Genomic DNA, 14,244 nt, shown 5'->3' with positions numbered 1-14,244 from the left:
TTTTTGCATTAGCCTCTCCACCACATCTCTTCTGCAACAACCTAGAAAATGCATTAGACCAAATTCTGGACAAAAACTTGAAGAAAAGGTCACAATCACTTACTTTTCCAACCTCAGGCAGCATAGGTAGATAGACAGAAAGGTCTCCTAGCACTAGGGCAGAGGCTGACCAAGAATATGCAGGCAGCAGCAGTAAAGAACATTCTAACACCCAGGGACCAAAAGGGAGCCAAGACAGAGCACCAGTACAGGAATCTTGGGGGCAGAAAGAGAACCCAAAGGACTTAAGCTAGTGCTGGGAGCAAGAACAAGAACCATCTGTCAGCTTAGTTGCTCGTTACTCAGTTCCAGCTCACAAGCCCAGGATGGACAGGAGTGTTTGCAAGGGAGCAGGGCCCTTAGTGAGTACTGAGCACAGAATAAATTCTAGAAACTTGGCATTGTAGCTTTGAGTCCAGGAGCAGAGAAGTGACTCAGTTCAAATCTGTAGCCATGTGCATAAAGCTGTAGTGGAATTATCAGGGTGGAGGAGACCAGAACCAAAGGGGAGTCTGCAGTTCTGTCACTCTGAACCTATAGGACCTCCCAACAGGCTGAGTGACTGGGGTCAGCAAAAGTCTCTGGAAAGTCAGTCTCAAATAAGCCAGAGGACCCAATTTGCAGAGCCCAGACCAGGCTAATGAACTCTCCCTAGATTACATCACTTTGAAAACTTTGCAGATCCTGAGACTGACATATGACAGCAGTAGAAGGACATAAAAGGACAGGTGCTCAGGCCAGACATCACTCCTCTCTTCCACCCCAAGTGAAAAGAGTCAAACACTAATATAAAATATAAACTCAAGAAGGAGACTGGAAGAATGAGCAAACCAAAAAAGAACCTTGCCATAAAGAGCTATTATGGTGAAGGGAAGCTTAAAACTTAAAACACTGGAGACAATAATGACTTAAAAACATATGCAAGCAAACCCAAATATAGATTGAATGCAAGCCCAGTAAGATTCCTAGAAGAGTAAAGCAGCTAAAAAAAGAAATATGAAGAGAGAATTAACAGTTTGGTAAAAGAAGCACAAAACATTATTGAAGACAGTAATTCCTTGAGAACTGAATTGACCAAATGGAAGCTAATGACTCCACAAGACATCAAGAAATGATAAAGTTAAAAAAACTGAAAAGAAAAAAAAAAAGAAATTGTGAAATCCCTCATAGCAAAAACTGACCTGAAAAATAGATCAAGGAGAAAGAATTTAAGGGTTACCTAACCCTACCTTAAACCTATGAACAAGAGTAATGTGACTTATTTTACTATATAAATGATAGTTTCCCTTAGCAAATCTAAAATCTAAATTATGGAAGCTGATGTCATACCACATATCAAGAATGCGGACTTATCCTTGTGAGAATTTACAGTGTGTATTTCAGACTGTTGCTAGAATGCTTAAGGTGGTATAGTGTGATGTTGGTTTAAGAAAATATAAACGAAAAAAATCTTTTGTGTGTGATTTAATGAAGCGTTTATACAGCATTTATACTTAATGACATTTATGTAGCACTTTGAAGTTTGCCAAGCACTTTACACACATCATTTCACATATTACTTAAAACTATCCTCTGATGTCAGTTTTTCAGATATTATACCCATTATAGAGATGAGAAAACAGAATTTGAATGATTTGCCAGTGGTCACATAGCTAATATCAGAGGCAGTATTTGGATCTAGTTCTTACTGACCAAAAACTCGGTAGTGCTGTGCCACACTTTCACTGTTCATTGTTCAAAGAGCATCCAGGTGTGACTCATCATGAAACTGACTGTAGAAATTAGCACATATTAATTTTCTCAGACTTATGAATAGAAAATCCAACTTTAGTAGTACCAACAGTTAATTTCTCTGGCAGCTTCTGCCCTTGGTGCCAGTAAAGGGGTCCCTATAAATTTCCTTCTCACCCATTGTCCAATCCCTTCACCATCTGTAGGCTGAGAGGTCTGGGAACAACCACTGCTGCCACCAATTCAGTCTCCCTGAGGCATGCACGTGGTCTGCGCTGGAGCCTGCCCTGGACTGTGTTTCTTTCTCACCCTTGTGCAACAGACCTCTCCTGATGACTTTCTAAGTTACCTTGGGCTGGAAAATTGTTTCACTCTGTCTTTTGAGAGGTTCTGCTGCTCTATAATTTGTTTAGAGTCATTATTTAAAGGTATTTGGAGGCCTTTAGGGAAGAGCCCAGTTAAATCACTGCCTTTAAACTGCCATCTTGGCTCCACACTTCCCACACCCTCCCCACCTGGGTTTTTATACAATTCTCCTCTAATTGATAGTAAGTTTATTGGCTTACTTAGAAATTAGAATCTACCCTGTTGAAGAGTCCAGAACGTGTTAGGACCCATCATTAAGAACTGACGTTACGGGGGGATGGGGGGTGGGGGAACAGAGCCAAGATGGCGGAATAGAAAGATGGATCTGCTCTAGCTCTACCCTCATAGCCCATAAAATACCTTAAAAAGTAACTCAGCAAAGTCTAGAGCAGCAGAAGTCACAAAATGACAGAGTGAAAGAGCTTTTTGACCCAAGACAGCCTGGAAGGCCAACAGGAAAGGTCTGTCACGCTGGACTCAGAGTAGAACACAACCCAGCCTTGGCTGCACAGCACAGCTGGGACAGGACTGGAGCAAGCTTCAGGGCACGGAATCATGGGTAGCAGCTGTGGTTTCCAGATTTCTCTACTCACAAATGCCAAAGACAGCTTCAAAGGTCAGTCAGAAAGCCCTTTCACCTGGGTGAGAGAGGTGTGCGATCTGGCCCCAGCCCCCCTGGCAGCAGCCACTGCAGCAGCAGCATCCACTTTTGAAGCCCTAGGCCTAGCAACCAATCTTGGTTGGCAGTCCTGGGGTGAGGAGGAGTACTGGCATGGTGGAGCTGGTAGAAGCTCTGGAGAGGGAATCCTCACAGATTCTGAGCAGAAAAGAGTGTTTCTGGTTTCTCCCAGACCAGAGTGCAGGCTGGGAGAAGAGTAAACTCCTCTCCTTTGATCGTGCCACCTTGGAGGAACTGAGAACTTACAGGCCCCTAGAGTATACCCTCCACTTGACAAAAGGACTAAAAAGTCAAGTAACTGACTGGTCAAATGCCCAAAACAGGGGAAAAAAATAAGACTATAGAAGGTTACCTTCTTGGTGAAAGGGTATTTTCTTCCATTCTTTTGGAGGAGGAAGAACAAAGCATACAGGAGGGAGACATCAAAGTCAAGACTTCTACATTGAAAACCTCCAAAAAAAAAGTGCAGTGGTCTCAGGCCAAGGAAGAACTCAAAAAGGACTTTGAAAATCATGTAAGAGAGGTGGAGAAAAAATTGCAAAGAGAAATGAGAGCAATGCAAGAAAATCATGAAAAAATGAGTCAATAACTTGCTAAAGGAGACCCAAAAAATGCTGAAGAAAATAACACCTTTAAAAATAGACTAACCCAAATGACAAAAGAGGTCCAAAAGGCCAATGAGGAGAATGCTTTAAAAAGCAGAATTAGCCAAATGGAAAAGGAGGTTCAAAAGCTCACTGAAGAAAATAGTTCTTTAAAAAATAGAATAGAGCAGATGGATGCTAATGACTTAATAAGAAACCAAGAAATTATAAAACAAAACTAAAAGAATGGAAAAATAGAAGACAATGTGAAATATCTCATTGGAAAAACAACTGACCTGAAAAATAGATCCAGGAGAGATAATTTTAAAATTATTGGTCTACCTGAAAACCATGATCAAAAAAGAGCCTAGACATCATCTTCAAAGAAATTATTAAGGAAGACTGCCCTGATATTCTAGAACCAGAGGGTAAAATAGAAATGGAAAGAATTCACTGATCAACTCCTGAAAGAGATCCCAAAAGGAAAACTCCTAGGAATATTGTAAACAAATTCCAGAGTTCCCAGGTCAAGGAGAACATATTACAAGCAGCCGGAAAGAAACAATTCAAGTAGTATGGAAATACAATCAGGATAGGATAGGATTTAGCAGCTTCTACACTAAGGCCTAAGGCATTGAAGGGCTTGGAATATGATATTCCAGAAGTCAAAGGAGATAGGATTAAAACCAAGAATCACCACCCAGCAAAACTGAATATAATACTTCAGGGGAAAAAACTGGAATTTCAATGAAATAGAGTACTTCCAAGCATTCCTATTGAAAAGACCAGAGCTGAATAGAAAATTTGATTTTCAAATACAAGAGTCTAGAGAAACGTGAAAAAGTAAACAGGAAAGAGAAACCTTAAGGAATTCATTAAATTTGAACTGTTTACATTCCTACATGGAAAGATGTTATTTGTAACTCGAGATCATTTTCAGTATTATGATAGATATGTAGGTGTGTATGGGTATGTATGTATGTGTATATTATATATGTGTAGGTATGTGTGTACATATTATGTATGTATATATATTTTTTACATATATATACATATGCATAGACAGAGGGCACAGGGTGAGCTGAATATGAAGGGAGAATACCTAAAAAAATAAAATTTACTGTTGAATGGAATGTACTAGGAATAAGAGAAAGGGAGAGGTAGAATGTAACAAATCATCTCACAAACAAGAGGGAAGAAAGAGCTTTTACAATGGAGGGGATGAGGGGGGAGATGAAAGGAAATAAGTGAGCCTTACTCTCATGGGATTTGGCTTAAGAAGGGAATAACACATACTCAATTGGATGTGAAAATCTATTTTACCCTGCAGGAAGGCAGAGGAAAGGGGATAGGAGAGAGAAGATAATAGAAAGGACAGCAAATTGGGAAGAGGGACAATCAAAAGCAAACACTATTGTGGGAGGACAGGTCATGGGAGAGAATGGAAAAAATGAAGAGCAGGATGGGACAGAGGGAAATGTGGTTAGTCTTTTACAACATAAATATTATGGAAGTGCTTTGCATTGTTACACATGTATGACATTGAATTGCTTGTTTTCTCAATGAGGAGAGAATATGGAACTCAGAGCTTTAAGAATAAATGTTAAAAATTGTTTTAGCACTGAACTGGAAATAACGATACATAGACAATGGAGTATAGAAATCTGTTTTTGCCCTACAAGAAAATAGAGGGGCAGGGGGATAGAAGAAGGGTAGATAATAGAAGGGAGGACAGACTGGAGGAAGGGGTGGATAGGGTGCATGCTTTCCTGAAGGGTGAAGGGTGGGGAGAGATTGGGAGAAAATTTTGAATTCAAATTCTTGTGAAAGTAAATGTTAAGAACTGAAAAATAAATAAATTATGTATATTTTTTAAAAAAAACCTGACATTAACAGGATGGTAGCTAATTGCCTTCTGCCAAATAAAGTGAATACAGAGGAATCTTTAAAAGTAGAAGTTTCTTAGTCTACTCCTATTAGACCTAAAATATTAGATTTAAATTTGTGTTCATCTAAATTAACTTCAGAAGAATTTTCAGCTTCACATTCTTAGTAAAATAAGCTGTCATAGCTAGATGTTATGCTACAAAACTTAACTTCAATTTTTATAGCTGTGATATGATTTGAGTTGGATTCTCCCCCCTCTGTCCCCACCTTGACTGGACACCCTTATCAAGCTTGTAACTCGTTTGACTTCAAGAAAAAACTGGTCCAGAGAAGCAACCTGGCCAGACCAGAGTTGTGGACCAAATAAAATCCATCATCCCAAAATATCAGAGCCAGATATCTGTCAGATGTAATGGTGATACTTACATTGACCTGCATGCAGGAATCATGTGGCGTGTAAAAATAGCCTCCTCAAGAGTTGTTGTCTGTATTGGTATTCCAAAGAGAGGGGATGAAGGTTGGGCATGGGATAAAGGGAAATTGTATCATGTACATAGTATACTTCTGTATGGATGTAAATGGCAAAAAATATTGAATCAGAAAAGCTGTAGTCTCAAGGCTTTTACTTATTAATAATTACTTTCTCTTTATTGTAAGTACTTGAACCATAAAGAATTGCCATAGTCTTCTTTATTTTAGATGTACATTTTTTGGGGGGAAAAAAAACCATTGTTAGTTTATTGATGATTGTTGTTTTATAAAGGAAGCACAGTGCAGTGCTTTCATCAGTGATTGGACTTGGAGACCTTAAGCAGTAACTTGATTCATTTTCCTCTCTGTGTCTTACTTTGTTCATATATAAATTGAGAGTTGGATCTCTAAAAGTCCCTTCCTTCTCAGTGATTCTGAGTGCTTAAAGAATGAATACGTAATAACAATTCACATTTATGTAGTGATGTAAATTTTACAGAGTACTTTTCGTAGTAGACCTGTGAGGTAGGTATTATAGATAGTATTTCTTTATTTTGCAGATTAGGAAATTGAGGGCCAGAAATTACCAGTATTGATTGATTAATATTAATTAGTTACGCTCATATCTTACCATTTCAATGCTTCACAATTAAAAGGACCTGGGTTTTAATCTTGGATCTGCCATTTACTCTCTGGGACCTTGAGTGATTTATTTGACCTTTTTTTAACTCAGGTTTCTCTTTTGTAAAGAAGGAGCTAGCGTAAGATGACCTTTAGGTACTTCTAGCTCCAAATCTGTGTAGTATGGATCTATGAAAATCCCAAAATCTGAATTTAGAAAAAAGGTGCGTTTTTGGGTCATTCTTTTATTTACCCACAAGGATCTTTTAAATACAATTTACATTAGTGTAATTTTGTTGTCTTATTGCTTATTAACTTGACAGAAGGGCTCACAGACGGCACAAATTCACATTAGTTTCTGCCAGTTGAAAATGTATCAAAGTTAAGCACAGAAATGTGAGTGGAAGAGATTATAATGAGATTTATACAAAACTTTATTAGGAACATTTTCACTGGGTAAAAAAAGTAAGATGTGCTCATAACTGTCCCTGTTGTTGTTGAACCAATGTATGTACATACATACATACATACACATATGTATGTATGTGTATTAAACCATTGAAATCTAGTGACATGATGTCATTGTTGCAAAGAATCTTGAAGATCATCTAGTCTAATTCCTTTATTTTGCAGATTAAAAAACTGGTTCAGAAAATGAACCTGGGTCTTAAAGGAAGACAAAATCAGGGCTTGAATTGTAAGGTTTCTTCCTGACTTGAAGGCCCAGTTTTCTTTCCACCATAACAAACTCTTTTGATCAAATGTAGAAATGGCAAATCTTGTAGAAATATGCTAAAAAAAACAATTCTGCATCAGTGCTTCATAATTCTGCCCTTTAGTTTTAGGATTTGTTGTCATTGTGTGTTTTTTTAGTTTTAGTTCCCTTTTAAAATGGTTTTAGCCTATTTGGGCAGTAACTTCTGTTGAATACTGCTTCTCTACTGCTCCCCCCCCAAAAAAAGGCAACTTCTGTTTCCTATAAATCTCTCTCCACACTTCTTCCTCTCTTTCCCTCTCCTTCCCCTGTAATATATACCACTGATTTTTATTCCTAAGCACTGTGAAGTGTAGAGGTATAGTTGTGGAAAAGAATTTGATATGTCTCTGGAGATTATTTGAGCATGTTCTGGCTACTTGAGGTGGGAGTGGAGAATTGGCTTTCTAAAGTGGTTTTTCCGGCCAGTTTGTCCCTCTTCTGCAGTAATAAACATTACTGGTTAATTCATGGAGTGCAACCTAGTTATTCTTAGTTGGCTATGGAAAACCAACTATTTCCAGTAGTGGAGGGGAAATTAATTTAAATAAGAAAGAATTTCCATTCATGTGACTTAAAAGTCTCTTTGGAGCAGGAAGGGAAACAGAATATAAATGGTGTAATTATGAGAAGTAATGGAAAAAGGCATATTGGCAAATGAATATAAGGGGGAGTGGTTTATAGTCTGATAATTAACAAGCAATAAATACAAAAATACAGTTCTGTGAGGTGCCCCGTTCCAGTGAAATACCTCCTATATGAAGTTTGTTGGTTTTTTAAAAATCTCTTCTATTAACAAATATTCAAGTGCTTAATATTTGTGTAATATCAAAGGCATGTTTTTTAAACTGTTTCACTTATAACACATACACATAGAGGGAGTACCTAAGCACTGGCAGTGTTAAAGTTTAGGGGTGCTAGAGACCCCAAAATACCGACATGCCCGGGTCCTGTTTGAATTAATTTGACTCAAAGCCTTCTTTCAGCCAAAGATAAACAAAGTTTGTTTAAGATCCACCATATTGGGTAGATTCTTAAGGAATCAGAGCATTTGTGACATACGTAATTGACAAATGCGCCAGGTAGAATCTGAGCGAGATTGAATCTGAGCATTTTCATGGAGGCAAGATGGATCTTATATACAGAAAGATTGTAGGAGGGATCTAGGATTGGCCAAGTAGTCTGAGGTAACTAGGAGTTTAGAGAGGGTCTTGATGGGAGTGGCCAGGTGCTGAGGTGACTAGAGGTCAAACACCAGGAACCAAGAAAAATAGGATTTTGATAGGATCAAGAGAAAAGTAGCTGAGGCCATCCAGAGGTAACCTGGACATAACAGATAATGGAGGGCTAGGCTATGTTAAGGGTAACAGATTTGGGCATGAAATCAAGTGGGAAGATTCAAAGAGAGTTCAAAGTGGTATTTTCCAGGACATATGGACAAACGGGACTCATTCTTTTTGGGTAAGGGGTGAAGGTCTTGGCTTTGGCCTGTGTCCTGTCAGCAGCATCAGCTTCATGGTTGTTATTTTGAACAAGCATCTGAAACTTCAGATTACTGTCTTGTGTGATATAAGAGGTTAGTTACCTGAGGTTTCTGTCTAACGAATGCCCTCCAGTATTTTTATTCATTCATTTCAGTTCCATTTAACTTCTCACCTTTACTTTGACCTTGCTTAGCCGTACATTTTAACAGCTTCTTTCCTGCAGTTACAGCTCTTAAATGTGATTTTAGTTTATTCTGCTTAACTAACCCTAAAACACTTCTTTTCATTAAAACTCTTTGTAAACCGTTAAAAGTTGTATACAGAAGTGAAGGCGCCACCAGAGCTCACTGAGTAGGGGGGTTGGCATGATCAGACCTGTTTATAAAAATGGGTTTGGTAACTGAGTGAAGCCTGGATTGTAATGGGGAGAAACCTGAGGTAGGCAGACCAGTTGGAAAGCTGGTGCAGTAACACTGAGAGCTTGAAATACAGTAGTGGCCATACGAGTGAGGGGAATCAAGCAGGCTGGCTCATGAGAGATGTTGTGAAGGTAGAAAAGACAAAACCTATTGAACATGTGGGGTGAGTGAGAGTGAGGAGTCAAGAATTTTTTTGAGTGAGGTTTTGAGCCTAGTTGACTGGGAAGGTGGTACTATTCTCAACAAGGAAATTTGGAAAGGAGAGGATAGTCTTGGAAGGGGGAAGACAGATAATTTTTGAGATATATAGGAATAATTTGGAGATGTGTAACTGTAGTTACAGTCAGTACAGTCTGGCAATGATCTGCATAGAGATGAAAACCTATAGGAGCTGATGACATTGGCAAAATGAATTATATCCAAAATACTAATATTTTACTCTGCATTTCAGGCCCAAGTCTATCAGAAACAGTCTTGATTCATTAAACATTAATCTAAATTCAAACATTGATCTGCTTAAGAAAGATGCCTTTGAACATGAGATAAAATGATTGGATTTTGTAAGATTTTGAGTCAATTTTTTTTCTCCTTTCTTCCCTCCCACACCCTTTCCCCAAGATGGCAAGCAGTCTGATATAGGTTATACATGTGCAATCTAAATAAGACTATTTGAAGTAATGTAGGAATTTTGAACAACTTAAAAGGTCATAATATATAAATATGATTTTTGAGTGAACATTCTACTCTAGCAAATAGAATTGTAGTCACTTAATCCCCTAAAATCACTCAGTATCTTCTCTGACCACACCCTTCCTTTGATCTATACAATAATCCCATCAGGAATTGGAGGGAGTAATGATTTTAACTGGAACCCAGATTTTAAAATCTCTAAATTTGGTTTGCATTATTTATCTTGGTATGTTTGGGGCCTGATGAAGTTTAAGGAGTTCACAAACCCTTGACTGAGAGAAGGTTGTCTGAAATGAATTCATGGACTCGAGCATTCTTTAAGGCAAAGTGGCAAAGGTTCATCATAATGTCAGTATAGTGGGCAGAGCTCCTTAGAGAACTTTTAAGGAACTTGAAACTTAACAGGAAAGATGGCTAAAGTTTATATAGCAAAAGTAGTGGGTTATCTAGCAAATATGCTAATTAGGTCTTACAACCTTGGTCACAGGCATCATTCACTACTGGAAACCAGAGGAGGGGGTTTCTCAGGGGTGTACTTTTGGTCTGTTACATGTGTAGCAAGATAGCTTTGAGAATTGATTTCTGTAGCTTGACCTCTGGATTGAATATGATAAATTTGGGAATCAATACATAATAATTTTGTGGTTGCAAGATAGTCTTGTTTTTGCAAGAGAATTTCTTCAGAGGTCAGCTTATTCTTGTGATGGGGAAAGGTAGTTTATTTTGCTTAGACCCACTTATAAGTAGGAAGCTAAACTGCAAAGGGCCAGTGAGATGAGGAATAACGGAGGCAAATGATTGTAAACAGCTCTCTTGGTGAGTTTTGCCCTTAAGAAGGGGGAGAGTTAGGGTAATAGCAGAGACAGTTGGATCAAATAAGGGTTTTTCAAGAATAGGGAAGACCTGGGCATTTTGATAGTTTTATTATAAGAGGAGAGTGAAGATAAGAGTGGGGATGATAAAGCGAACCATTTTGCTGGAAAATTTGGTGGAAGATAGGATTAAGCATGCTTGTAGCAGAGGGATCTGCCTTAACTAGGAGAAGGACCACCTCTTCATCTGAGACCATCATGAAGTAAGAGCTAGCTAGCTACTCTGAGAATAGAACGAAGGAGATCGTGGAGGAAGAGTAACCGTCAGGTGAATAGGAGGGAGAGCCATATCTCCTGAATGGTTTCAATTTCTTCTGGGAAGTATGAGAGCAAGATCTTTAGCCAAGAGGTAATGAAGAGGGTATCTTATGAGAGGCTCGAGGAAAGTCACAGGAACACCTGCTGTGGGTAGTCAATCTAGGATATTTGCTAGCTTCCTTGACATTTATAGTGACCCAGGCAGCACACTTTGGTGATTTCCTCTACCATGTGAATAGAAACAAAGGATGTAGATGGTGAGAGTAATCTGAGGTTGAAACTTGGCAAGACAAAACAATGTCATTTTTTTTGGAAGTTTCCATGACCTCATTTGGGTTTTCTTGACAAAGATACTGGAGTGGTTTGCCATTTCCTTCTCCAGCTCATTAATATAGATGAGGAAACAAAGGCAAACAGTTAAGTGACTTGCTCAAGTTCACCTAGTTAGAAAGTGTCTGAAGGGAGATCTGAGCTCAGGTCTTCCTGACTTCAGGCCCAGTGCTCTATCCACTGCCCTTTTAACATATGAGGGGTAAGGAAATTTTAAAAATGGAGGATAGTGTAAAGTTCAGCTCATTCACCAAGAGGTCAGGGTAGGAAAAAATGATACATTTGGAAAGAACTAAGAAATGGAAGGAAGCATAGCACTTGGCACATAGTAGATACTTAATAAATTCTTAATTTTTTTCTACCTTCCCTTTTATCTTTTTTTTTGTCTCTCCAGCAAAATATTTATATTTTTCACTCAATTTTCTACTTACCTGTATAGGCCTGCCGTTCAAGCAAAATGTTCTATTTAGAGTCTCTCACATGTGCCTTATGTCTTCTCATTTTCCTACCTAAAATTTTCTCTCTTCATGCCCCACCCTCAGTTCTTCATCACCTAGCTTCAAAATATGATCTTGTTTCATGTAGCCTTTCCTAATTACCCATACTTTGCTGATGGCTTCTCCCCGAGCTCTTTCATAAAAGTTTGTCTCTGCCTACTCATTTTGACACCTGTCATATGCTGCCTTGCATTATTTGTCCTTGTATGTTTTGGGTTCAACTAGAAGACAAGTTCTTCAGGACTGGAACTGTCTTGTACTTTGTTTATGTCTGCTTCAAATGACTGCTCTGACTGCTGTCTTTGAAAAGTTCTGGAAGAAAGAAGTTAAAAGATAGGTTTCCTAAACACTTAACAAACCATTGAGAATGAACTAATTCATTATGTCTTGAGACTGAGAATTAGGCAGGAAATGTAGGTGAAGCTTCTCCCCTCAGTTAATTGATGCAGGTATTATTTACCTGTATTTAACCAGAAAGTGAAGTTTAGAGACTTAAGTGGCTTGCCCAAGATCACCCAGCTAATGTGTCAGAATCAGGATCCAGTGCTTTTTTCTACTATACTAAGCTACTTCTTATCTACTTAAAAGTTACAAAACCTGATCTACATTTTTGTTTGATCTTTATTTTTTTTCTGTCATTTATAGGATGGGGCAAACATAGGTTAAAAAATTGTTCAAGTGAAAAACATGTCAAGACATTAGTTGTCTACTGTCACTAGTCAGTCGTTAAACATTTATTTAGTGCCTACTATGCACTGTGCTAAATGCTGGGTTACAGAGAAAGGCAAAAGACAGTTGCTGCTCTGAAGAAGCGCACAGTCTGTAACATATCAAAAGATGCTGTAAAGGGAGCATTATGAAGACCTGAGGCTGGCTGAGAAAGAACATGGTGGCTGTCCTGTGCGCACCTTCTTTAAATGGAGAACACTTTAAAGCTTACTGAGTACTTTGGCTTTTAAAGTCCCTCATAATCTCCCTCTTAGGTCTTTCTAGTCTTAGCCTTCTTATGCTGTATTTCCCTCTCCATATTCTGTAATCCAGTTACACTAGTTTCCTTGCTGTTCCTTGAATGAGACGCTCCAATCATCTCTGAAATTCAAACTTTGAGCATTTTCACTGGCACCCTCCTATACCTAGAACCTTTCTTCCTCATCTTATCTTTCTACCTTCCCTGATTTCCTTCAAGTCTCAGCTAAAGTCTTACCTTCTAAAAGAGACCTTTTCCAGTCCTACTTAATCTTAGTGCTTTCTGAAAAAGGAAAAGGATGTATAGGTACAAAAATATTTGTAGAAGCTCTTTTTGTGGTGGCAAAGAATTGGAAATTGAGGGGATGTCCATCAAGTGAGGAATGGCTGAACAGATTGTGATGAAATACAATTGTGTTATGAGCACGATGCTTTCAGAAAAACCAGAGAAGGCATATATGAACTGATGCAAAGTGAGCAGAACTAGAAAAACATTGTATACAGCAAATATTATATGTTGATCAGCTGTGATTGATTTAGTTTTTCTGATCATTAACGAATGATCCAAGACAGTTCTGAAGTACTTAAAATGAAAAATGGCTGTCCGCTTCCAGAGAGAGAACTGATGTATCTAAATGTAGATCGAAGCATAATTTTTTCACGTTATTTTTCTTGCTTTTTTTAATTCCAAAATGACTAACATGGAAATGTTTTTGCATGATTTCACTTTTGTAATCATTGTATTGCTTGCCTTCTCAATGAGTGGGGGAGGGAGGAAGAGAATTTGGAACTCGGATTTTTAAAATGAATGTTAGAAATAAATATCAAATGGGGAAGTGTAAAAAAAATAGTTCTCTCTGAGACTCCCATTTATCCTGTGTGTATTTTGTTTGTTTGTACGTGGTTGTTTCTGTGTTGTCCCTCCTGTTAGACCCTGGGCTCCCTGAGAGCTGGTTCTGTTTTTTGCCTTTCTTTGTATCCACAGTACCTAGGAAACAGTAGGCACTTAATAACTGCTTATTAACTTTGACAGCCATCCTCCAGATAGGTACTGTTATCCCCATTTTACAGGTAGAGAAATTGAGTTCAGTGAGATAGAAGTATCTTAATAGAAGCAAGATTTGAACCCAACTCTCTCTGACTCCCACCTGGTTCAATATTTTGCTGCCTGACCCACCAGGAGGGTTGAATTCATGACTTTTTTTACTAACAGTAACTTCTAGTCTGTTTCTCCACTGAATGAATGAATGAATGAATGATCCCTCCTTAGACAGCCTGATGCCTGCCTCTCTCTCTGTCTTCCTCTCTAGCTCTCTCCTCTACCCCTTCCTTTCTCTCTCTCCCTTTAATCCTACTGCAGGTCAGAACTCTGGGAATTGAAATGTGTATCCCTACATTCAGGCTGATCATATAAATTACAATACTATGAGAATAATTTTTTAATCCTTTAGTTTTATCTTGAGCTCTTAGAATTTTCTCATTTTACATTGCTATCTTTTGGCTAGGGCAAGGGAAAGGCTAAAGTATATTTGTAAATAGGTGTATGGGATGTGATTAGGCTAAATGTTTTTTCATAGGAGAAGAGCTGGTAGTACC

At 38.4% G+C, this 14,244-nt stretch overlaps 1 protein-coding gene across 1 annotated transcript in view; it reads left to right on the top strand.

The window, feature by feature from the left end:
- Positions 1-14,244, top strand: part of NUDT3 (nudix hydrolase 3) — an 83,132-nt gene that overhangs the window by 54,984 nt on the left and 13,904 nt on the right. The gene's annotated exons all lie outside the window — the stretch shown is intronic.

The sequence above is a fragment of the Notamacropus eugenii genome, chromosome 2 (assembly GCF_028372415.1).
Source record: "Notamacropus eugenii isolate mMacEug1 chromosome 2, mMacEug1.pri_v2, whole genome shotgun sequence".
Classification (NCBI taxonomy): domain Eukaryota; kingdom Metazoa; phylum Chordata; class Mammalia; order Diprotodontia; family Macropodidae; genus Notamacropus; species Notamacropus eugenii.
Note: the sequence above shows the minus strand (reverse complement) of the source record. Positions and strands in the feature narration are given on the sequence as shown.